The 23,855-nt window shown below is 35.7% G+C and overlaps 1 long non-coding RNA gene across 2 annotated transcripts in view; it reads right to left on the bottom strand.

Annotated features, from left to right (window-relative positions):
- Window positions 1-5,872: 5,872 nt before the first annotated feature.
- Window positions 5,873-23,855, bottom strand: part of LOC140509280 (uncharacterized) — a 39,755-nt gene continuing 21,772 nt past the window's right edge. The window contains exons 3-5 of one of the 2 annotated variants that reach the window (XR_011968626.1): window positions 18,270-18,372; window positions 14,109-14,271; window positions 5,873-6,041 (exon numbers count right to left, since the gene is read on the bottom strand). This is a non-coding gene — a long non-coding RNA (uncharacterized lncRNA). Of the gene's footprint in view, window positions 6,042-13,898; window positions 14,272-18,269; window positions 18,373-23,855 lie in introns of those variants that run through there. The other variant, XR_011968627.1, reaches the window with a different exon arrangement.

Here is a 23,855-nt window from a genome sequence, read left to right as displayed (position 1 = left end):
CATGCCTGAAAGGTACACTCTCCTTAATTCTACCAAGTAATATTAACAAAAGCTAATAGTTAGCAATTATATAGTGCCCAGACACTGTGCTATGTGTTTAGCAAATATTATCTCACTTGATTGTCACAAAAACCCTTGAAGGTAGGTGTTATTATTATCCTCTTTTTGCTGATAAGGAAACTGAAGTAAAAGAAGTTAAGTAACTTGCCCAGGATCACACAGATTATTATAAGCATCTGAGGCTGGATATGAACTCAGGTCTTCCTGACTCAAGTCCTAGATCTCTATTATCTGTGTCAACTAGTTTCCTATAAAGTCCTTCTTTTACTTAAAGACACAGCTTAAGCATCATCTTCTGTGTAAGGCTTTTCCTTTTCAACTTCAATCCTTAACTGCTAATGGTCTCCCTACCGAACTACCTGGCACTTAGTACTTGTGATATAATTTAATTTACATTTATGCTGTATATATCTTGTGAATATTTTTCTCTCTTCCTCAAAATATGAATTTCTTCTAATTCAAGATTGTTTCATTCTTTGTTCTTCAATCTCTTGCATGTAATGGGTGCTTAATAAATACTTGTTTAACGATTAACTGAGGTAGCACTTGAACTGAACCTTGAAAGAAATGAAAGATTCAATGAGTTTGAGGCAAAAGGGAGTCCATTCCAAGCATGGAGAAAAGGTTGTGCTAAGCCATAAAAACAGGAAGTGTAATGTTGTTCAAAGGGAACAAGAAGAAAACCAATTTTGCTGTAATATAGAGTGTATGGATGGTAAAATGTGCAAAAAGTGTAGAATGGTAGTTGAGCACTATGCTAATCACTGAGAATATACAGAACAACAAAAAGACTTCCAGATGTCAGAGAGTTCACTTTCCAATGAAGGAGACAAATTGTAAATAGCTAAGTATATATAAGATATTTACATACTAAATGGAAGGTGATATGAGAAGGGAACAATTAACAGCTTGAGAAATCCAGAACTTCATTCTGCTAAAGGTAGGTTTTGAGTTGAATTTTAAATTAGATGATAAAGGTTTTAAGTGCTAAATAGAAGAGTTAGTATTGTATCCTAGAAAAAATAGGGAGCCATTTGCACTTCCTGAGTAGGGAAAAGGAGTAGGTCAAACCTAGGCTTTAGTAATAGCATTTTAACAATTGTTTGGAAAACAGAGCAAGAAAATTGGGGGCGAATTGGGAGAGGAGGAACTAATGGCTATTATTCTGCTACACAATCTCCATGGAATGTATTGTTGCAAAATTCTATCAAGAAGTTATAAAGATCTGAATTATGGTGGTGACTTTGTGAGTGATAGGAAAGGGATGGATATGATGGTTGCTGGAAAAGTATATTTGATCAGATTTGGGCAGTTACACAGGTGGGGTAAATAAGAGTGAAGAGTTAAGAATAACACAAGTTCATAATATTCTCTAGAACATACAATTCTAGAACATAATATTCTCTAGAACATACAATTCTAGAACATAATATTCTCCACAGAAATCAAGAAAATAAAATGAGATGTAGGGAAGATAAGGAGTTTTATTTTGGACATTTTAAGTTTGAGAATTGACCAAAGGGAGAAAGAGACAGAAAAATTCATTGAAGAAAATAATTCTTTAGTGATTAGAACTGAAGTGGAAACTAATGAGTACATAAGATATCAAGGTATCAAAATCAAAAGGATGAAAAATAGAAGAAAATGATGAATATCTTATAAAATAACTGACCTTTAGAATAGATCTAGATCTAGTAGAAATGTCTTTGGGTCATTTAGTAGAAAATGTCTCATAATGAGGGCAGCATTTGAGTTCAGAATAGAGACTAGAGATGAATACACACACAGACACACACAGATTATATATATACACACACACATAAATATATATGCATATATATGGATATATTTACAGGTACATATAAAGGTACATTTTACATATACACATATAAATATATTATGCATGTGCATAAATGTTATACATATATGGATATATACATGTATGTATTTATCCATACATCACATATATTATATGTGGAAATCATTTTCATAGAAATTACAATCAGGTTCTAATGAGATCACTAAGAGAGCAAAAGACACTGAGCTGTGCTCCTTATGTCCCAACATAGGGAACAGGGGAAGCATGAATAATATCAAAGAATAATATGAAATATGTAAGAGGAGAAATAAGAGGTGCTATGATCATGAAAACACAGGAAGGAGAGGATATCTAGGAAGAGGTGACACAACAATATTGAATGCTGCAAAGAAATCAAGAAGGTTAAGCATTGAGAAAGGGTCATTTAATTTATGAACAGAGAGTTCATTGGTAACTGAGGAAGAAATGGTTTCAGTTGAGTGATGAATAAGGTGAGATGGTTCTAAGGCATAGCAAAGTGAGTGAGAGTTGCTGAAGTGGAGCTAACATGTGAAAAAAGTTATACAGAAATTTTCCTGTGAATGAGAAATGGGAAAGAAGATTCAAGCAATGTTAGTTCTCCTCCAGAAACTGATCTCTATATTCACACCATTTCTTTACCTTTCAGTTTCTACTATATCCTGACTCCTTTACCCCCTACATCTTATAAACATTCCCTACTCTCAATTGTTTTTTTGTTTAGATCCCATCACTAAGTAGCATTGCTTGAATCTTCTTTCCCATTTCTCATTCATAGGACCACATAAGTAGAAATGTTGAGAAGGGTGGATATGAATAAAGCAGATGTTAGAAGTTGATGTCAAGAGGTTTTAGGGACAGAACAGCAGGAAAAAAAAGTATCTCATGGTAAATGTCTTCTATTTTTCTTAGTAAAATATTTTATAAAGTCTCATAATAATGTGGCAGAAGGGTGGCATAAGAATCTTGAATAGAGAAAAAAGGAAGATAAGGACTTTTAAGGAGGGAGAGAGATGCAAAGAGAGAGAAGAGAAGAAGGAAGGAAGGAAGGAAGGAAGGAAGGAAGGAAGGAAGGAAGGAAGGAAGGAAGGAAGGAAGGAAGGAAGGAAGGAAGGAAGGAAGGAAGGAAGAGAGGGAGGGAGGAGGAAGGTAGGGAGGGAGGGAGGGAGGACAAGGAGAAAGGGAGAGGTGAGAAAAGGGAGAGATTGGAATCAACTCACCTACAAAATGAAAGCAGATAGCAGAATCCAACAATAAGTTTCCAGCACACACACACACACACACACACACACACACAAACACACGTGCACGTGCACACACACACATGCACATGCACACACACACAAACACACTTGAAATAGAAAGACACAGAGTAAAAATAAGGGGCTAGAACCGGGTCTATTATGCTTTAGCTGGAGTAAAAATAAAATCAAGGGTAATAATCATGATCTCAGATGGAGCAAAAGAAAAAAGAGTTCTAAATTTAAAAAAATAAGCAGGAAAGCTACATTTTGGAAAAGGTATAATAGACAGTGAAGGATTATCAATATTAAACATGTATACACCAAATGGCATAGCATTCAGATGCTTAAAGCAACAGTTAAATGAATTACAGGAACAAACAGTGAAACTATACAAGTGGAAGACCTCAACTTTCACCTCAGAAATAGATAAATATCTAACCATAAGATAAATGAAAAAGAATTCAAGGAAATAAATAGAATTTTAGAAAAGTTAGATATGATAGACTTCTGGAGATGGATTATAATTTTTTCTCAGCTCTACATGGCACCTTCAGGAAAAAAAAATGACCATGTATTAGGGCATAAAAGTCTCCCAAAGAAATGAAGAGAAGCATAAACACTCAATGCATCCTTTTTAGAACAAAATGGAATTAAAATAGCATTCAACAAAGAACCATGGACATAGTTTAAATTTAATTAGAAACCAAATAATCTAATCCTAAAGAATGAGTGAGTGAAAGAACAAATCATAGAAACAATCAACAATTGCATTATAGAATGACAGCAATGAGACACAAACCAAAGTCTGTGAGATGCAGCCAAAGTAGTACTTAGGCGAAATTTTATATGTCTATATGCATACATAAACAAAATATAAAAAGAGCAGACCAATGAATTGAGCATGCAACTAAAAATACTAGAAAAAGAACAAATTTAAAATGTCCAAATAAACACAAAAGTGGACATCCTAAAAATCAAAGTAGAGAATGATAAAATTGAAAGTTAAAAAAACAAAACAAAACCACTGAACAAATATAGAAAGCTAGGAGCTGGTTTTATGAAAATAGATTAAATTCAAAAACTAGTGCTTAATTTGATTTGAAAATAGATCTTCTGACTCTAAATATAATAGTTAGTGGAGAAAGACCTTTTCTGGGAAAAAAAATGAGATTTTAGATATCTGTGAATTTATCCATTTTCATTTTAGACACTTTTACTATCTAGCTAAGGATATGATTTTTAAAAATTATTCATCATCTTTTCTGTTTGAGATGACACATTAGGAGTTGAGACCAGATAAAACAATAATAGTGTATGTGTGTGTATGTATGTATGTATGTGTGTATATACACATATGTGTATGTGTATGTGTGTCTACACATATATACACACATGTATACACATATTATAGTGTGTATATATACATATATAAAGAAAAAGAGAAAGTGCAAAATATTTTATGTTAACATAATATCATAACATCTGATTCTCACAATAACCATATGTGTAAGATGCTATTATCATCCTCCTTTTAGAGATGAAGAAACAGAGGCTTACAGGGGTTAAATGATTTGTCCAGAGTAATATAGCTAGTATATGTATATAGTCTGATGTAGTATTTGACTCAGGTTTTCATGTTTCCATTTTTAAAACTGTATCCACCATTCCAACTATAAATAAATGAATGTGATTGAAAGATTGAGCCCCTAACATGAAAGGTCTGTGACTTCTTCCATTTGGAGAATTCCCACTGTCTATGACTCCTCCTAAGCAGCTTGAACAGGGTCAGGCAGCTTTTGTCAGAGGCAAGACTCGAATCCAGATCTTTCTTACTATAAGACTAGTACTTAAAATACTGTAATCCATTGTTTTATCTACTTAGATTCTTCTAAAAGCACTTCATAAGATTTGAAAAAAGCTTACATCAGAAAGGTGTGCTTCTGGGGTGTATGTGTGTGTGTGTGTGTGCGTGTGTGTGTGTGTGTGTGTGTGTGTGTGTGTCTTGTAGTTCATTTCTAAAATGTTATCTTAATCTCTAATCAGAATCAAAGTCAGGTCCTAACTAGTCTCCCTACTTTAACTCCAGTACTTAGCTTGCGCATCATAGTCTATGGAAAAGAGGAGCCAGAATAAGAGAATATGATAATAAATATGCAGTATCATGTTCAAAGTAATCAGAAGACATATTTAAGCTGTAAATGGCTTCTGGTATATTTAGCAGTGTTTAGACAGAAGAGAGAGTGTGAAATCCCACTGTCTTATCATCTGTACTTTTTAAAATCATGTCTTAGTGGGAGTAAGGAGTACCGTTGGCCATCCCATTGTATTTCTGTGACTCCTATTTTGGCAAAGTTTAGATTTTGTTGGGATGAAAAATCATTACATTGTAGCCAACTAGCTACAATAAAGTACAACAGAAGGAAGATGTCAGGTGAATAGAGAGGTTTTGTCCTTTCACGGGAATTGATAGTATAATGCAACACCTTGGTTCAAAGGATTAAAGATCTGTTCCTTGAAAAGTATAACACAGACTGTTTCTATTGATGTTGCACATTGCTCAAGTGTTGACTAAATTAATAATGTGATCGTTGTGCTTGAAATTTATTAATAGCTCAAGAAAGGCAAATCTGCATAAAGGGAGGATGGGAGTGGTGTTAATGGATGACAGACAATGCTAAAAAAAAAAAAAAAAAAAAAAAGACCAACCTCAGTACACTCAACATTGTGCCAATTTTTTTTATTTTAATCCAAATACAGTGTTGAACATTGGGAGGCAGATTCAACTCATCATACACTCCAAAAGCAGAGGGCTCCAAAAGTTGTGAAAACTGTGTGGGAGAAACAGGAGCTGGGATTCAGGGGAATGGGCTTGCAATCAAGCTGACATGAAGCATCACCAGCTGCAATGAGGCGATTTCAGAAAGAAGCATTAATAGATGAGACTTGGCATTCAAATTACTCTTCTATCCATACTGATTCAAATACTAAACATTCTGATTTGGGACTATAACTAGATAAGATGGCTGAGACTCAATTTTAGCAGTTTCTGTGTTGATTCCCTCCCTCCTCAAGCCCTTTATCCACCATGAGTTTTTGATCCACACCATCAGTACTTCTGTAAGAAGCCATAACTCATGGGATTTGACAACTACCCTACAACAATATTAGTTGTTTCTATATTTGTCAGGACATTTAATTGGCACATGATCATCTCCTGTAGACAAAGACCATGTTCTACCCAAGCAAACATAACTTTATCTCCCCCCTGCATAGCCACTTTCTGCTGATGAATATATCAGTAAAATGTTGTGTGAGAGTGGTTTTATGGGTTGTGCCCTAGAGAGGAATTCAGGAATCTGCTTAGTCGACAGCACAGCATTTCCTATTTTCACTGTGATAGTGTGCTCTGTCTGTAAAGTACTTAGGTGCTAAGATGAAAAGCAATAGAGCAGCTAAAATATACAGGATTATATCGGTACATTCGGAGGCAGGAAGAAGAAGGAACATAGTGCTATTTATTGGCAGTACCAATAGGACTCTTTCGTTTAAATCATCTACCAAATAAGTCATGAAAAAGCAAAGATCACAGTTACTCATTAATAAGCAATGCATAAATGTGAGGACAAAAAAATGGGTATCCAGAAAGGAGTTCATATACAAAGATTCAATCTATTCATGGATCTTAAACTGAATTGCATTGTTATGTCCATTTACCCTTCCTTTTTATCCTTTATGGTGAGACAATTGTATTAAGAAGCCTTTTACAAAGGAAAGGAAAACACAGATAGTCATCACTGTCATTGCCATTGCCATTGTTGTGGCCATCACCACCACCACCACCACCACCACCATCATCATCATCATCATCATCATCATCATCATCATCACCATCAGCATAGCACAAAGAGTATGTGAGGGAGCATAAACGTAAAACCAACCTATCACCACATAAATGCTTTGGGAACCAGTAAAATTTGTTCATTTTCTTTCTTTATCTTGTTCATTTTTTTGTTCTGTGAAATTAATCAATTGATAAACATTTATTAATGGCCTAATATGTGCCAAAGTACTGAGGATGCACAAATATATATATATATATATATGTGTGTGTGTGTGTGTGTGTGTGTGTGTATGTATATATGTGTGCATATATATAAAATATATATATATATACTTACATACATATACATAGATATACAATCCCTACCATCTAAGACTTTAAAATCTAATGGGAGAGATAACATACAAAGAAATATAAACAAAGAAAGTTATATACAGGATAAACAGGACATAATTAAGAGAAGAGAGGTATTAGAATTAAGAAGGAAGTCTTCCTGTAAACAGTGCAATTGGTATTAGAACTTAAAGGAAGGTAGGGAGGGCAGTAAGCAGAATGGAGGAGAGAGATCATTCTAGTCATGGAGATGGGAGTGTTTTGTTTGTGGAACAGACAGAAGACCAGTATCACTCGATTGAAGAATACATGCCTAGGAGTAAGGTGTAATAAGACTGGAAAGATGGGAGGGGTTTATTTTATGAAGGGTTTTGATTGACAAACAAGACATTTTGTATTTGATACTAGAGACAGTTTGATCACTTGGGTTCATAGAGTGGGCAAGGGTGTGGGAAGTATATGATATGAATGGATTTGCCTTTTAGAAAAATTACTTTGATAAATGACTGGAGGATGAGGAGAGATGAGACAGGAAGACTCATCAGCATATTACAGTCTATGCATGAAGTGATAAGGGCCTACACCAGAATAATGGCAATGTCGAAGGACAGAATACAAAATACTTGATATAGGTGGCAAAAGTGAAATCAATAGGCCCTGGAAATAGTTTAGATATGGGGGTTGAGAGATAATTCCTAGGTTGTGAGTCTGAGGGACTGGGAGGATGGAGCTGCCCTCTATGTGTTCATTATCATTTGCAAAAAAGACAACCAAGATAATAATTATATCTTAAGTAGGAACTGCAAAAGATCAAGAGGTAAAAAAATTTTACAAAATCTAAAATTTTCCACACTATATCAACACAAGTTATGAAACCTAGCCATGTCAATGCAAAGGTTGATGAAACTGATGATGATGAAAAAATATGTGACAACTATGGATCTAAAATAAGAAATGAGAGACTCCAAAGGCTTAGAAATAACACAAAGTAAGAAAACTACACAAATGCCTATATATCATGAGTATTTTCATTAATACAATAATTGAAAGTACTAAATAACATTGAACACACAAAAAGAAATTGATTACACTGATTACACTCCTTCCTCTTTTTAATTATTCTCCAGATTACTGGGTTTGTAGATATCAACAGCACCTATGATTTCAATGGTATAGGGAATTCAGGTGAAAGAACTCACTCTAGCAATGAATGTACATTGTGAATGTACTTTTAGAATGTACTCTTCTCTTATACTCTTAGAAACTTTATGGGGGAGGAGCCAAGATGGTGGAGTAGAAAGATACACATATGCTAGCTCCAAACCCACAGCTCATAAAATACCAGCAAAGAAAAACTCCCCACAAATTCGGGAGCAGCAGAAGCCCCAGAACAACGGAGGAGAGCAGATTTCTGTTCCAGAGAGACCTGAAAAACTGACCTGAAACATCCCTCGTGCACCAGACTGGAGCAGAGCCCAGCCCTGCCTTGGCCATGCAGCACCAAGAGGAGCAGATCCCAGGAGGCTTCAGGGACAGAATCTCCAGCAGCCACGCAGGTCCTGTCACTCACAGGTGCTGGGCTGGGGGTCAGTGAGAGGGCCCACCGAGAGGAGAGCAGGGTGTCCCCATCACTCAGGCCCCCTTGGGAGACAGCAGTGGACAGGAGCTCCCAAAGCAGGCAGGACCTTGGATCCATTGTTGAAAGTCTCCACATAAACCCCTTGAGGGAACTAAGCCCCATGAGGCAGCCCTGCCCCCACCTGAGCACCTAAACTTAATCTCACACTGAGTAGCAACCCCACTTCCCCCCAAAGCCCTGAGGCTGGGAAGCAGCATTTGAATCTCAGACCCCAAGCACTGGCTGGGCAGATCTGGAGGCAAGGTGGGTGTGGAAAGGAAACTCAAAAGTCAAGTCACTGGCTTGGAAAATGCCCAGAAAAGGGAAAAAAAAACAAGAACACAGAAGGTAACTTTCTTGGTGAACAGATACCTCCTCCCTTCCTTTCAGATGAGGAAGAACAATGCTTACCATCAGGGAAAGACATAGAAATCAAGGCTTCTCTATCCCAAACATCCAAAATAAATATCCAATGGGCTCAAGCCATGGAAGAGTTCAAAAAGGATTTTGAAAATCAAGTAAGAGAGGCAGAGGAAAAACTGGGAAGAGAAATGACAGAGATGCAAGAAAAGCATGAAAAGCAGGTCAACACCTTGCTAAAGGAGACCCAAAAAAATGCTGAAGAAAATAACACCTTGAAAAATAGGCTAACTCAATTGGCAAAAGAGGTTCAAAAAGCCAATGAGTAGAAGAATGCTTTCAAAAGCAGAATTAGCCAAATGGAAAAGGAGGTTCAAAAGCTCACTGAAGAAAATTGTTCTTTCAAAATTAGAATGGAACAGATGGAGGCTAATGACTTTATGAGAAACCAAGGAATCACAAAACAAAACCAAAAGAATGAAAAAATGGAAGATAATGTGAAATATCTTATTGGAAAAACAACTGACCTGGAAAACAGATCCAGGAGAGACAATTTAAAAATTATGGGCCTACCTGAAAGCCATGATCAAAAAAAAGAGTCTAGATATTATTTTCATGAAATTATCAAGGAAAACTGCCCTGAGATTCTAGAACCAGAGGGCAAAATCAGTATTCAAGGAATCCACAGATCACTGCCTGAAAGAGATCCAAAAAGAGAAACTCCTGGGAATATTGTAGCCAAATTCCAGAGGTCCCTGGTCAAGAAGAAAATATTCCAAGCAGCTAGAAAGAAACAATTCAAGTATTGTGGAAATACAATCAGGATAACACAAGATCTAGCAGCTTTTACATTAAGGGATCGAAGGGCGTGGAATAGGATATTCCAGAAGTCAAAGGAACTAGCACTAAAACCGAGAATCACCTACCGAGCAAAACTGAGTATAATGCTTCAGGGGAAAATACGGTCTTTCAATGAAACAGGGGACTTTCAAGCATTTTTGATGAAAAGACCAGAGCTGAAAAGAAATCTGACTTTCAAACACAAGAATGAAGAGAAGCATGAAAAGGTAAACAGCAAAGAGAAGTCATAAGGGACTCACTAAAGTTGGACTGTTTATATTCCTACATGGAAAGACAATATTTGTAACTCTTGAAACTTTTCAGTATCTGGGTAATGGGTGGGATTACACACACACACACACACACACACACACACACACACACACACACACACACACACGGCCCAGAGTGAATTGAATAGGATGGGATCATATCTTTAAAAAATGAAATTAAGCAGTGAGAGAGAAATATATTGGGAGGAGAAAGGGAGAAATGGAATGGGGGAAATCATCTCTCATAAAAGAGGCAAGCAAAAGACTTTTTAGTGGAGGGAAAAAGAGGGGAGGTGAGAGAAAAACATGAAGTTTACTCTTATCACATTCCACTAAAGGAAGGAATAAAATGCACACTCATTTTGGTATGAAAATTTATCTTACAATACAGGAAAGTGGGGGAGAAGGGGATAAGCAGGGGGGGGGGGGAGGATGGAAGGGAGGGCAGTGGGAGGGGGGAGCAATTTGAAGTCAACACTCTTGTGGAGGGACAGGATCAAAAGAGAGAATAGAAGCAATAGGGGGCAGGATAGGATGGAGGGAAATATAGTTAGTCTTACACAACATGCCTATTATGGAAGTCATTTGCAAAACTACACAGATATGGCCTATATTGTATTGCTTGCCTTCCAAAGGGAAGGGGTGGGGAGGGAGGGATGAAGAGAAGTTGGAACTCAAAGTTCTAGGAAAAACTGTCGAGTTCTGTTCTTGCTACTAGGAAAAAAGAAATAGAGGTAGAGGGGTATAGAAAGTTAACTGGCCCTACGGGACAAAAGAGAAGATGGGGACAAGGGAAGGGAGGGATGATAGAAGAGAGGGCATATTGGTGATAGGGGCAATTAGAATGCTCGGTGTTTTGGGGTGGGAGGAGGGGACAAATGGGGAGAAAATTTGTAACCCAAAATTTTGTGAAAATGAATTTTAAAAATTAAATAAATAAATTTTTAAAAAAATAAAAATAAAAAAATAAAAAAAGAAAGTTTGCTAGAAAAGAGGTGACTTGACCAGGATAATAAATAATAATATGTGTGTATGTGTATAAATAACTTGATATATTTTCAGTGTCTCCAAGATGTGTGGGCATATGTACATATATATATATATACATATACGTATATGTATACATACATATATGTATGTACCCATGTGTGCATTTGTATAGTATATTATTATATGTGTGAATGTATGTACATATCTTGGAGAGATGGAAAATGTATCATATATGGTTGTATACATGTACATATTCATAGTTTTATATATATTATATATATATACATATATATTTTATATCTTAGAAAATACTGAAAACTTCAAATAGAAGTTAAGTTGGACCAAAAACTTAGAGAACAGAGAAAACAGAGAAGAGATTGACTTTGGAAAACTTCAAATAAATCAAATAAGTATCCAAGCAAAAGAAGATGGACTATTCCTATATTAGGAGTAAAGGATAATTGATATCAAGAGGAAGTGAAGAAGGTTACAGGCATATTGGACAGATCACCTATTGAGAATCTATGGGAATATATGATAATACCCTACAGCATGAGAACATATGAATGAGCCTTGACCTGCATGAAAGTAATACCTACAAAGATATCATCACATATATGTTTGCGTATTTGAACTAAAGCAACATAAAATCCCAATATTTCTATGTTTCACATAATAAACCAAAAGAAGAATATAATAACCTTAAAGTCTGAGTGAGGGATGAGTTCACCTTACAAAACTCATTGAGCTATGGTGAGAAGTCATATCAACTGAAGCCATCAGAAATGCTCCTTATATAAATAATTAAAATCCTTTCCTATCTCAAGGTTAAATTGTTCAGATAGGAGATAAAATACTGGAATTATAGTAATCTTATTTGAGTAAAGATGCAACATGAAGTCAAACTAATGTATTTTTTTTCTTTTCCTGGAGGAGTTCATCTTCAAAATTAAATGAACTACGCCCCCTGATGCTCCTGTGAAATAAGTACCTGGAAAGTGTCATCATTTTCATTTTACTGATGCAGGCAGTAAAGTATAGGAAGCTAATGTGATTAGAATCACAAAAATAATCACAAGGCAAAGAATACGAATAACCCAGGTCTCTGAGTTTCCAATCTAGTGATCTAACAATATTACATAATCCCAGGAAGGTACTACCATTCATACCTTAATAGGACAACAAGTAATTTACTGAAAATTAGTTCATTAGCAAGGATTTATTGAGCACATCATAGGGCACCAAGCACCATACTAGGCACTACGGAAGGCCACAAAAGAATTAGAAGACACAGCCCTTGTTTTCCATAAGTTTACAGTAGAGTTGGAATTGATGAACCATATGTCACCAACACTGATTGAAAACATTCACAAACCACCCATTTTAGCCAGCACAAAATAATATTCTGTAAATCAAATCTTCATCTTAAAGGTTAAAGGGATTCAGACAAGACTGATTTGAATGTGACCAGTGCTTCACATAAGAAGCCTTCCTGAGAAAGATTAGGTGGTGAAAGGAGTGATGGGCATAGATTGATAGAGAGGAAAGGAAAGGATATTTTCTTTGAGGAAGACAAAAAAGCAGAGAAGCAAATATCTGTGAATTGATAGCAGCAAACAGTGAGCAGATTGGTTTGGATGGAACAAGGCCATGATGCAATGAGAGATGAGTTTTGAAACTTGGTACTCTTGTTTCTACGTAAACCTAATTCCTCACACAAGTTTCTATGTTGGGACAAAATGTAAAAATGCCATTACAAAACCATTATTTTTTATCTGTATGTTTTATATATATATATCATTATGTATCACCAATTCAAAGTGGAGGGACAGAGGGTAGGTGAGGAGACTGAATTAATGAAATTAGTGATTTTTTTCACTCCTACTTATTATCATCAAAAAATTATTTGATGAAGAATCAAAATGTTGTCAACTAGGGTCTACTAGGAGCCTACATTACAGTAAACCTAAGAATGATTTATTATATGTCATAACAAACCCCTTTGTTTCTTTGAGTAGTTTAAATATTCTTGTGGCAACTCTATTTATGATAAGCATTTCATTAGTAAACTCTTCTTAACTAGGTAGTACAGAAGTAAAATTCAGCTACACTGGTCTCTGATTTTTTTTATCAATGTTGAATGATTATTGTCTGTTTTAAGGAAGGCTTGTCATCATTGTCTTTTCTAAAGAAAAACAAATGCATATATACTCAAATTTAAAAGAAAATACTTTATATTCAAAACACTAATTTAGATTATTTGATAATTTTCGACTGAGCTGAATGTTACCTTTGGCAATTTTTTTTTGTAAATAGCACATACTTAGCACAGGGAAAGTGTTAAAAATATTCAGGAGTTTTTTATCTCTTTAAATATTTTAGATGTAGCTTTAACTAATTTATTAATTATAGATCATTTATATGTTCATTTAATCATTTTATTACCCACTACCAACTAATTTTCACTTTGTTTCTCCACATATTAGAAAATATTAAAATTTCATTTTAAAAACCCTTTGTAATTCAAACTTTTATTATAAATTCAGAATTAATTAAATTTATAATCCATGTGTTCTATTTTAATTTAATCTCAGTGAACTCAAATATTATATGAATATTTAGAGATATAGATGATACTTGTTTTCCACATAGAAAGAAACAAGTATTTAGGGGTTATTACAGAAATTTGCAATGGTTTTTTTCCCTTATTTACCTATTTCTCAGGCAGCTATGTGGCACACTTAGCATTGGATTCAGGAATCAGGAATCAGGAAGTCTCATCTTGGTGAGTTCAAATACGGCCCCAGACAATAGCTATGTGACCATGGATAAGTCACTTATCCCTCTTTGTCTCAGTTCCTCATATGTAAAATGATCTGGAGAAGAAAATAGCAAACCATTCTAGTATTTTTGCCAAGAAAACACTGAAAAAGGGTCATGAAGAGTTGGACATGACTGAACAACAAAATAAAATTCCCCCCATTTACTTATTTCTCAGCATAAACATTAGTACTGAGGTTAACCATCCTTCTAGTTACTCATTTTCACAACCTTAGCCCCACATTCAATCAGGTGCAAAGTCTAGTCAGTTCTACTCCAACCGAATCTTCTACACCTATCCTCTTCTCTACATTCACACAACTACCACTCTAGTTGAGACCTTCCTTACTTCTAACCTCAACTGCTACATTAACTTCCAAACCGTTCTCCCTTTTCCCACTTTATTCACTCTCAAACCCAGCTTCCAAACAACTGCCAATGTATATTCCTGAAGTGTAGGCCTGTAATTAATTTGTTCAAGGAAATTTGGTGCTTTCATATTGTTTAATTGAAAAAAATGCTTAGCAATAAAAATCTTTTGCAATCTCTCTACAACTTATGTTTCCAAGAATTTCATGAATTATTCTACATCTGATTAAATGTGTGGCTAAGGAGCTATATATGTAATTATCTCTTTCCCTTTAAACTAAAGTTTCCTAAATTCCCAGTCTAATACAATAAAATATTTTATTTTTCAACAATACTAAAAAGTTACATCCAATGGCCTTTGCCTTTTTGAATACATATATTATATGCATATTACATATACATATTATATATGTGTACATATATATACATGTAACATATGCATGTTGCAATGCATATATTCTATGTGTGTGTTTCCTTCAGTCAAACTACATTACCTAATCAAAGTTTGTCTATTTTTTAGCTTCCTAAAGATTCAAACAACGGAATATAAAACTAGGGGGAGGGGAAATTCACTTCTTAAAACTGAAAGACTTTGAACATAGACTCTGTGATGGGCTCTCTGTCTACTGATCAAGAACTGGCCAAGATAAATTTCAAGAGATTAAAACAAAAAATCATCACTAGATCATAATTTTAATTAGTTAAATTTTTCAACTGAGTATGTTCTAATATGTGATAAAAAGCTGTGATGTACACTCTCTGCAAGGAGTCCCACAAAAGAAAAATTTGAATTAAAAAAAGATTTTTAGATAACTAGCATTAGTTTTCTCTTCCCCCTTGCCACCTCCTGTTTCATTAAAAAAAAAATCTTATAACAAATATGTAGTTAAATTAAACAAGTCCCACACTGACTATGTTCAAAAATATGTATCTTAATCACATCACTTCTCTGTTAGGAACTGCGTAGCATCCTTGGTCCTCTGAAATCATAGATGCCAATTGCATTGACCAAAATTCTAAATTGTGTCTAATTTTCTTTAGTCTTTACAATGTTGTGGTAATTCTATAAATTGTTCTCACTTTACTCTTTGTCATTTGATACAAATTGTCCCAGATTTCTCTAAAATTGTTACTTTCATAATTTCTAATGGTGCCCGTATATATATATATACACATATATATACGTATATACATATACATACATACATACACATTTGTATATACAAATACATGTTACACATACATATAATATGTGTATGTCTTCTTCAAATTCACAATAGATAGAAACAGATAATGTCTATATATGAATATATATCTTTACATATAGCAATATACATGTCTGAAGATATATATATATACACATATATGTGTATATATACATATGTGTATGGAGAGAGAAACTCAGGAGACACACACATTACATACATATGTAATGTATAATTAAACATGAATTTTATCTTCCCTGCTCATCCATGCTCCATTTTAAACTCCCTCCTCTTTTCATTTTAAGAAAATCATTTTCACTCTGAAGGGGGGATAGTTTAGACTGGAGAGAAACTTGAAGCAAGGAGACCAATTAGGTGGCTGTTGCCATAGTCCTAGTAAGAAGAGATGAGACCCTGAAGTAGGCCAGTCACTGCAAAAGTGAAAGGATATGCATGAGAGGAATGTTATAGAGATTGAAAGGATAAGAGTTGTCAACTTTTTAGATATATGAGGTAAAGGAGAGTAAGGAGTCCAAAAATGACAGTGAGGCTGTGGACACAAAACATGGAGGAAAGGCAATGTGTTCAACATAAATAGGAAAGTTCCAAAGAAAGGATATGACTTGGAGAACAGATAATGTAACATGATTACTGACATAGATGACAATCCATCAATGCCTACTATTCTGTGAGTAGGTGTTTCTCCACATAAAAGAAAGGTGTGGAGCTTGGCTCTTACTCAACAGCCCAAACTCCAAGGAGTACCTACTTAAAGTGATCTGGGCACAGGAACTGGGTACGCTCTTGAAGACAGGGATTTTCCTAGTAACACCTTCACAGTAACTGAAGAATCTCAGAAAATAGTTATATTATAACAACTCTGAGAAACCTAGGATTAGTACAGAAAGGAACAGGAACAGAGTTTGCACAGCAGAAGGAGGAGACACTATACAGAAGTCAGGAATTAAGGCTAAATTTGATTTTGTTGGAAACAAGTCTACTTATTGGCTCTTATGGGAATGGTGGAATAAGATCCATCTTCTCACCATCTGATTCTGTTAATGACATACTCCTTGCAGTTGGCCATAACCCTCCAAGAAACTCATGTTCCCATTTTGTATACTGCTGCACTAGGACACTGAAACCACACTTCTACTTACAGCCATACTGAGGCAAGCTGAAGTCATGTGCACTGACATCTGTTGTGAAAATTTAAAATTTCTTCCACTAATATATATTCCATATCTTAGAGTCTTAGTTACACTAGAACCCTGGAGATTAAGTGACTTGTCTGTGGTCACTCTGCTAGGAAGTTTTAAAGGCAGAACCTAAACCCAAGTCTTTTGGACTCTAGAGAGAGCCTTTCTCTATTCACTACATCATGCGGCATTTCCATTGCAGAGGATCCTTTATTGAAGATAGTTAGGAGTATATGGAAAAGAGTTGACAAGAAGGGATGAATGGGTTGTGATGTGGACTGGTGGAAGGAATATTTGCATCCCAGTTGGAGTGAAATATAAAAATACAATTATACACATTTATTCTCTAATTAAACTTTTAAAAGATCAGAACAAGTCCCTCAGTGACAATAGTCAAGTCTCAGTAAGATTTGCATTGACTACAAGGAATTTGGGGTCACCAATCAATATTCAAAAAATTAAGGAGAAAATGATTGGAGCTATTAAATGCTTTGAAATGTTGGTGTTCCTAGATGTTGCACAGTAGATGGAGTGATTTCAAATCCAACCTCAGATGCTTATTAGCTGTCTAATACTAAACAAACCAATTAACAACTGTCTGCCTTAGTTTCCCCATCAGTAAAATGTACATAACAATAGCATCTCCCTCCCAGGGTTGCTAAAAATGAGATAGTATAAATAATAATAAAATAAGATAGTATAAGTAAAGTGCTTGCAAACATTCAAATGCTAGACAAATGTTAACAGTGATGATCATGATGACATAATTTTTGAGAAGACCTTGGAAGAACAAGAGAAAAGACTAAAGAAAAGCTAAAGGAATGATTAGATCAGTGAGTAGCTGGTTTCAAGTTGTCAATTCCAGGCCAATTGTATGGCCTCTCTCAAATAGATGGGTCACATAGTGCCTAAGCAGGCAATGAGTACAGATTTAGAAAAGATAGGAGTGTTTGCCATCTGGCTACATCCAACCAATCTCTCTAAACTAGGCCTTTCTGTAGGTTTTGGTGCAATTATCTAAAATTTGTGAAGATTATACTATCACCAGTAAACTACCTAATAAGCTCCCCTCTGAGTCTGTGGTTGGAAAGTATTAGAAGGGAAGGAAGAGCAATCTTGCCTGATTCCTTCCATATCATTTGGATGTTACTGACATAAGATGCATGGAAAGGATTTTAAAGACTTGGTCAACTGTCCCTAGAATGTACTAATATACTAATTGGGCAAATTCAAAAAAGAAAAAAAAAAAAAGAACTGTCTAGGACACTCACTGATACTTACCTGGAAGGAAACAAAGACTTGTACAAAGAGAGTTATGGCCAGCTGCTTACTGAAAGTCAATCTGAGACATCCCCAAGTTCAGTAACCAAGGTTCCTAATGATGCTTTAGGAGAAATGAGAGAAATGGTCACACATGTATCCAAGCAATGCCCATTGTTGTAGTTCATGTAATATCATTTTTGCATCTATTTCATAAGCTTTATGTGCTATATGTGACCAACATGTTTATCATACAATGTGATTTTTATTGTTATGCTTCATATTCATACACACATACATACAATGCTATGCTTTCTTCAACATTCACTGTCCTTATATGTGCAGTATATGTTTCTGTATGTGATCTTTGTGTTTGCTTGCTTGATACAATATATGGTTTGATAGTATGTGTTAGATTTGTGTTCTTAGTTCAATATATATAATGGCATATATAATCAGTTATTTTGTATTACCTTGGTTACAGCAAAACTATTAGTGTGAATGGCATGTTTGTAGCATCTACATATCTATTCTGTAATTGGGGTGATTACCTATGAATATTATATACAAAGGCATGATGCTTATTCATGTTCACAGATGTTCAATCTTTTCAAGATTGAAATGGCATCACTAGAAGGAGTATAAGACACATTTCTTGTTCTTTGGCTCCTTCCCCTTGGCAGGGGGTGTAGAAAATGAGTGTGCCAAGGAGCCAAGATGCAAAGCAACCAAAAGGAGAGTGGCTGGACCTTTTACAAGGAGAAAGATCAAGAAGGCATGAGCAGAGCTTTTCCATATGAGACTTTAACGTTTTGGGGTCAGGTACACCTCACTAAATGAAATGTGCCCTAAGCAGAGTAGCTGGAAGAAAGAAAAGCTAGTGAAGAAGCTTCTTTCTATATTTTCAGGTTTCATTCCTCTTAGAAGAAAACCAATTCATTCTGACTCACAATTTCCCTTAACTTAATATGCCAACCCTAGAGAGCATAAGCACATCAGGATTTGGAAATGATACCTTAGGGTATGAGGAAAGAGAAATAGTTGCCCTTTGAGCTATGGACCTTGAAATATTCCTGAAAAGTTCTTGAATTTGGGGTAGTATACCTATGCTCTGATTATATGTGGCCTGGGTCTTGGAAAAACATCAACAGAGAAGTTATTTAAAAGAATTTCTTATTTGATTCATTTATATTGATTCCATGCCTATGAACAAAACTTCATATAGTTCATATCTGTTTCTTGTGGCAGATCCATTATGGCTTATCCACATGAAATACCAGATATCCAAGGAGGAGGTAGGATTCCATTGAATAGAGGATTAGAATTGTTCTGACTGAATTCATTAACACTGACAACATGCCTTAGACTAATGATCTGAAGGCAGCCACCCTCAGGTAAAAGAAGTAGAGCTGAGAAATAGAAGGTTGCCTACTCTCTGGAAAGAATAAAGAACCTGGCACTTCCATAAAGCTCCCTGTGTTGTTGAGAGGAGTGTATAGCTGCCAAAGTGAACAAAAGACTTCTCAGTACCTGGTTCTTTGTGGGAACAGAATCTAGCTGACTAAACTTCACCCCCATCCAAGGTATGTCAATTCAGTACATTACAATTCAAGAAACATCTATCAAGCACTTAATTTGTATAAATCATAGTCCTGGGTGTTGGGGATAAATACAAAGACAAAAACAAAATAATCTCTAGCTCAAGGAGCATAATTTATAGGAGGGAGAAGGGAGAAATACAATTGAGCACTAATTATAGCTATAAGATCAGATTCTAGCTAATATAGCTTATGAGCACATAGCTAAGGCCATTTCCAGTTCCTCTTTCCAAAGAAGAATGCCTAATCTAGACAGGAGGAAGCAAGGTGAAAGAGAGAAGTAAAGGGATCATAGTTTGACTTGTCAAGATCTTTAATAGTACTTAAGTTTGTAAAATAGTAGATTCACCACAATTTTGTAGAAATATTTTGCTTAAATGAACATAACTCTGTTCCTTTCATTGTATATCTGATATAAGTTGCTTCATATAAGTAGCATCATTAACACAGGTTGTCCAATCTATTATCCAGTCTCATTCCAACACCTTTGCAATCTAATGCAGCTTCCAAAATACTGACTTAGATTTAATAGTCCAGTAAATAAAGTGCCCAGAACACCAAAAGCTGAATTCAGGCAAGGTATCCAAGAATTAGAAGTTAAAGAGCATCTCACAGCAACACAATAACGTGGATTAGAAAATACTAGGGGGGAAATGTCTTTCCATTCTAGGAAATCTATCCCAGCTTCCCACATCCCTTTCTCTCTGAAACAATAATCACCTTGTAATAAACTCACAGCTTAAATTAATCACAAAAAATATTCAGTTATCTTAATGACCTAGATACATTAACATTAAGGGACCATCTAATCATTCCACCCAAAATGGATCTTAGATGCTCTGGCAAACGATCAACTTTTTACTAATATTCCAGGAGAATATGAGTTTGAAAAAAAGAGAGTTGGGTTAGTCATGTAGCAAAAGCAAGCAAAAACAAATATATGGCCAATCAGGGGTGGGGAAACTGCAGTCTCAGTCACATGTGGCCTTCTAGATCCTTGGGTGTGGCCTTTTGACTGAGTCCAAGTTTTATAGAACAAATAATTTTACTCAGGGGATTTGTTCTGTGAGGTTTGGATTCAGTTACAGGGCCACACTTGAGAACCTAGAGGGCCATATGTGGCCATGAGGCCATAGGTTCCCCACCCCAGGAATATTGCTGATGAGATGTGAAGAGACCTAGGGAAAGCTCTCCAGAATATTGGTTTGAAACTCTGATTTCACTAGGGAAATCTTAGTGTGAAAACTTCTCCCACTAATTTAGATCTGCAGGTCATCTATCAACTAGAGTCTAAGAAAACAGCCTGCTGCACTGAAAGGGTAAGGGACCTGATCACACAGTTGTCAGAATAGAAGGTTCCACCATACTTGGCCACCTGTCCTTGCACAGATGCCTCTTTATGAAAGATTTATGGAGATGCATAAACAAGAACTGCACAGAAAAAGAAAGTGTGAATGGCTTGTGATTTGCATCATTGGAAGGAATATTTACATCACAGATCCACTAAAATACTGAAGCATAAGTATATACTTATAATCCCTAATTAAACTTTTAAAAACAAGAACAAATCCCAACTCGGCACCCAAAAAGTAGAAATGAAACTCGTGAGTTAGGATAGGTTGGCTATGCATTATTTATGAAGAAGGTAGTTGCCAAACAAATTGAATAATGTAAACAGGGAATACAGATTTTTAGGATATTTATTCTACTTAAGAGATTTTTCTAACTTGCGTGTCTGACCAACCAACTCAAGTGACTCCCTATAGTCTTTATGATCAAATATAAGATCCTCTATTTGGCATTCAAACCCCTCGATAGACTAGTTTCCTCCTGTTGTTCAAGTCTTCATAATATTTTATTCTCCGTCATGTATTCTTTGTTACAGTGGCATGGTCCCACAGTTTTATTTAGAGAACAAGACATTCAATCTCTTGGCCTTAGACATTTTCTCTGGTTGTCCCCCAAGCCTGAGATTTTTCTCCTTCATCTTTGTCTACTGGTCTCTCTGGATTCCTTTAAGTCCCAACTAGAAAGCCTTTACTAGTCCCTCTCAATTCTAGTGCCCTCACTTTTTTCTCATTTATTCTGAGCTGATACATGGGGGAAAAAATGTACAATCAAGTAATCAGGATTGGTCCATGGGGCAGAAATGGTCAGTCAGTGAGAAAATCAATAAACATTGATTGTGCCTACTACGTGCCAGGTACTACTGTGCTAAGGGCTGAGGATACAAAAAGAGACAAAAACCAACCTCTGTCCTCAAGGAGCTCATGATCTAATGGAAGAAGCAGTAAGAAAACAAATATAAATACAGAATAAATGGGGGGGGAAAGTAAGTAAGGGCACTAAAATTGAGATGTAGAGGTTATAGCTTCTGACCTGAAGCTTAAAGAGGAGCTGGGAAACAGGCCAAATGGAACAACTGACCTTCAAAGTTGTGGTATACTGCATTCTGGAAGTTCTGGAATGGAACCTAGAAGCAGCATGATCTTGAATAGACATCTGACTGTTTACTGGTTGCTGATAAATAACTGTGACATCCAAAACCTTAAACTAAACATAGATTGGACATTCTCACAAGTATGTATGCTAGAACATGGGTTCTTAACCCGGGTCCCATGAACTTGCTCATTTTTTTTCATTTTTGATAACTGTATTTAAACCCAACTGGCTTCCTTCATCACCCTGTGTATTTTATTTAATTTATTTAAAAACATTATTTTTAGAGGGGGTTTATAGGTTTGAACAGGTTGCAAAGAGATTCTCCCCACCACCCACCACCCACACCCATAGAATATTAAGAACTCCTGTATTAGAGAATGAGCATAGTTCATTCTTCCTTTCTGTTGGTATGTGAAATTTATTTTCACATAATTTTCCTTTGCCTCAGTTTCCTTATATATAAATGAGAATATTGAACTAGGTGGACTCTGAGGTCTCTTCCATCTCTAGATCTGTCATCTTGTATTATGAACTTAGTAATCTTCAACAAACAGAAATAATTCAATAAACCAAAAAAAAAAAAAAAAGCCTCCTGAGTGCCAGAACTCCCCAAGATAGTGGTCCAGAGGCCACAGTCTCCCTGTTGTCCTAATCTCACCTTTTTCCCAGGAGGCAATTGCAAGCTGTGTAAATATTCTCAGACTCCAAGCTCTTTAGGGGTAGTAAAAGCAATGTTTGCTTTTTCTTTCTCTCGTCTTGTGGTTATAGACTGGAGAGCAAGCAAAACGCTGTATCTCTGGCTATCACAATGTGGGTATATATGCAACAAGATACATAAGACCTCTCCTCAACCTATGACTCAAAGGTATTTATTGCCTGTGAACTGGGATTATAGTAAAATCAAATCCAGATTCATTTTTTCTGTGAATACACACATAAATATGGTTGAATTTCTAAAGCTTAGAAGTAAACAATAGATTCCCCATCCAAATCAGTTAATTTGATAGATTTTCACATTTGAAGTGCATTTTTATCTCCTGTATCCTCGTTAAATATAGCCCACCCCCACCATCATTTAAAGAGATTTGTATCTGAGTAAGGAATATTTTCAGATTGAGAAGAGCATCTTGTGTCCTAAATATCCCTTGTCTGAGTTTCACAGTACTGCCTCTGATGAGAATTCTTGGTACAGTTTTATTTAAAGATTACAGAGTCCCTTGGCTCTAAGCAGTCTTGTTAACACTAGAAGCATTGCCAGAATGAACCTACTTCAGCCTTGGGATTCTGAATAGCTTGCTCTAATGCACAATTTACAAAAGACTGGGGCAAAGAATAAAATTGGGGAGTAGAAGTCCCATAAGCAGTGCCAGCCAAAGCAATCTGTGGCTAGAATTGTTACCTTCAGATGAAAAATCCATTAATATTTTGCTTGGATAGTTTTCCTTTATAGGAGAGATCTGGATGTCAAGGATGAGAACCAAGAGATTGGTCAGTGAAATGAGACTAAGAACTAATAGTTTCAGCTGTTTTTACATGTCAGTGAAGACCAGAGATAGTTCCTACTTGA

This window comes from Notamacropus eugenii, chromosome 5, assembly GCF_028372415.1.
Source record: "Notamacropus eugenii isolate mMacEug1 chromosome 5, mMacEug1.pri_v2, whole genome shotgun sequence".
Taxonomy (NCBI): domain Eukaryota; kingdom Metazoa; phylum Chordata; class Mammalia; order Diprotodontia; family Macropodidae; genus Notamacropus; species Notamacropus eugenii.
Note: the sequence above shows the minus strand (reverse complement) of the source record. Positions and strands in the feature narration are given on the sequence as shown.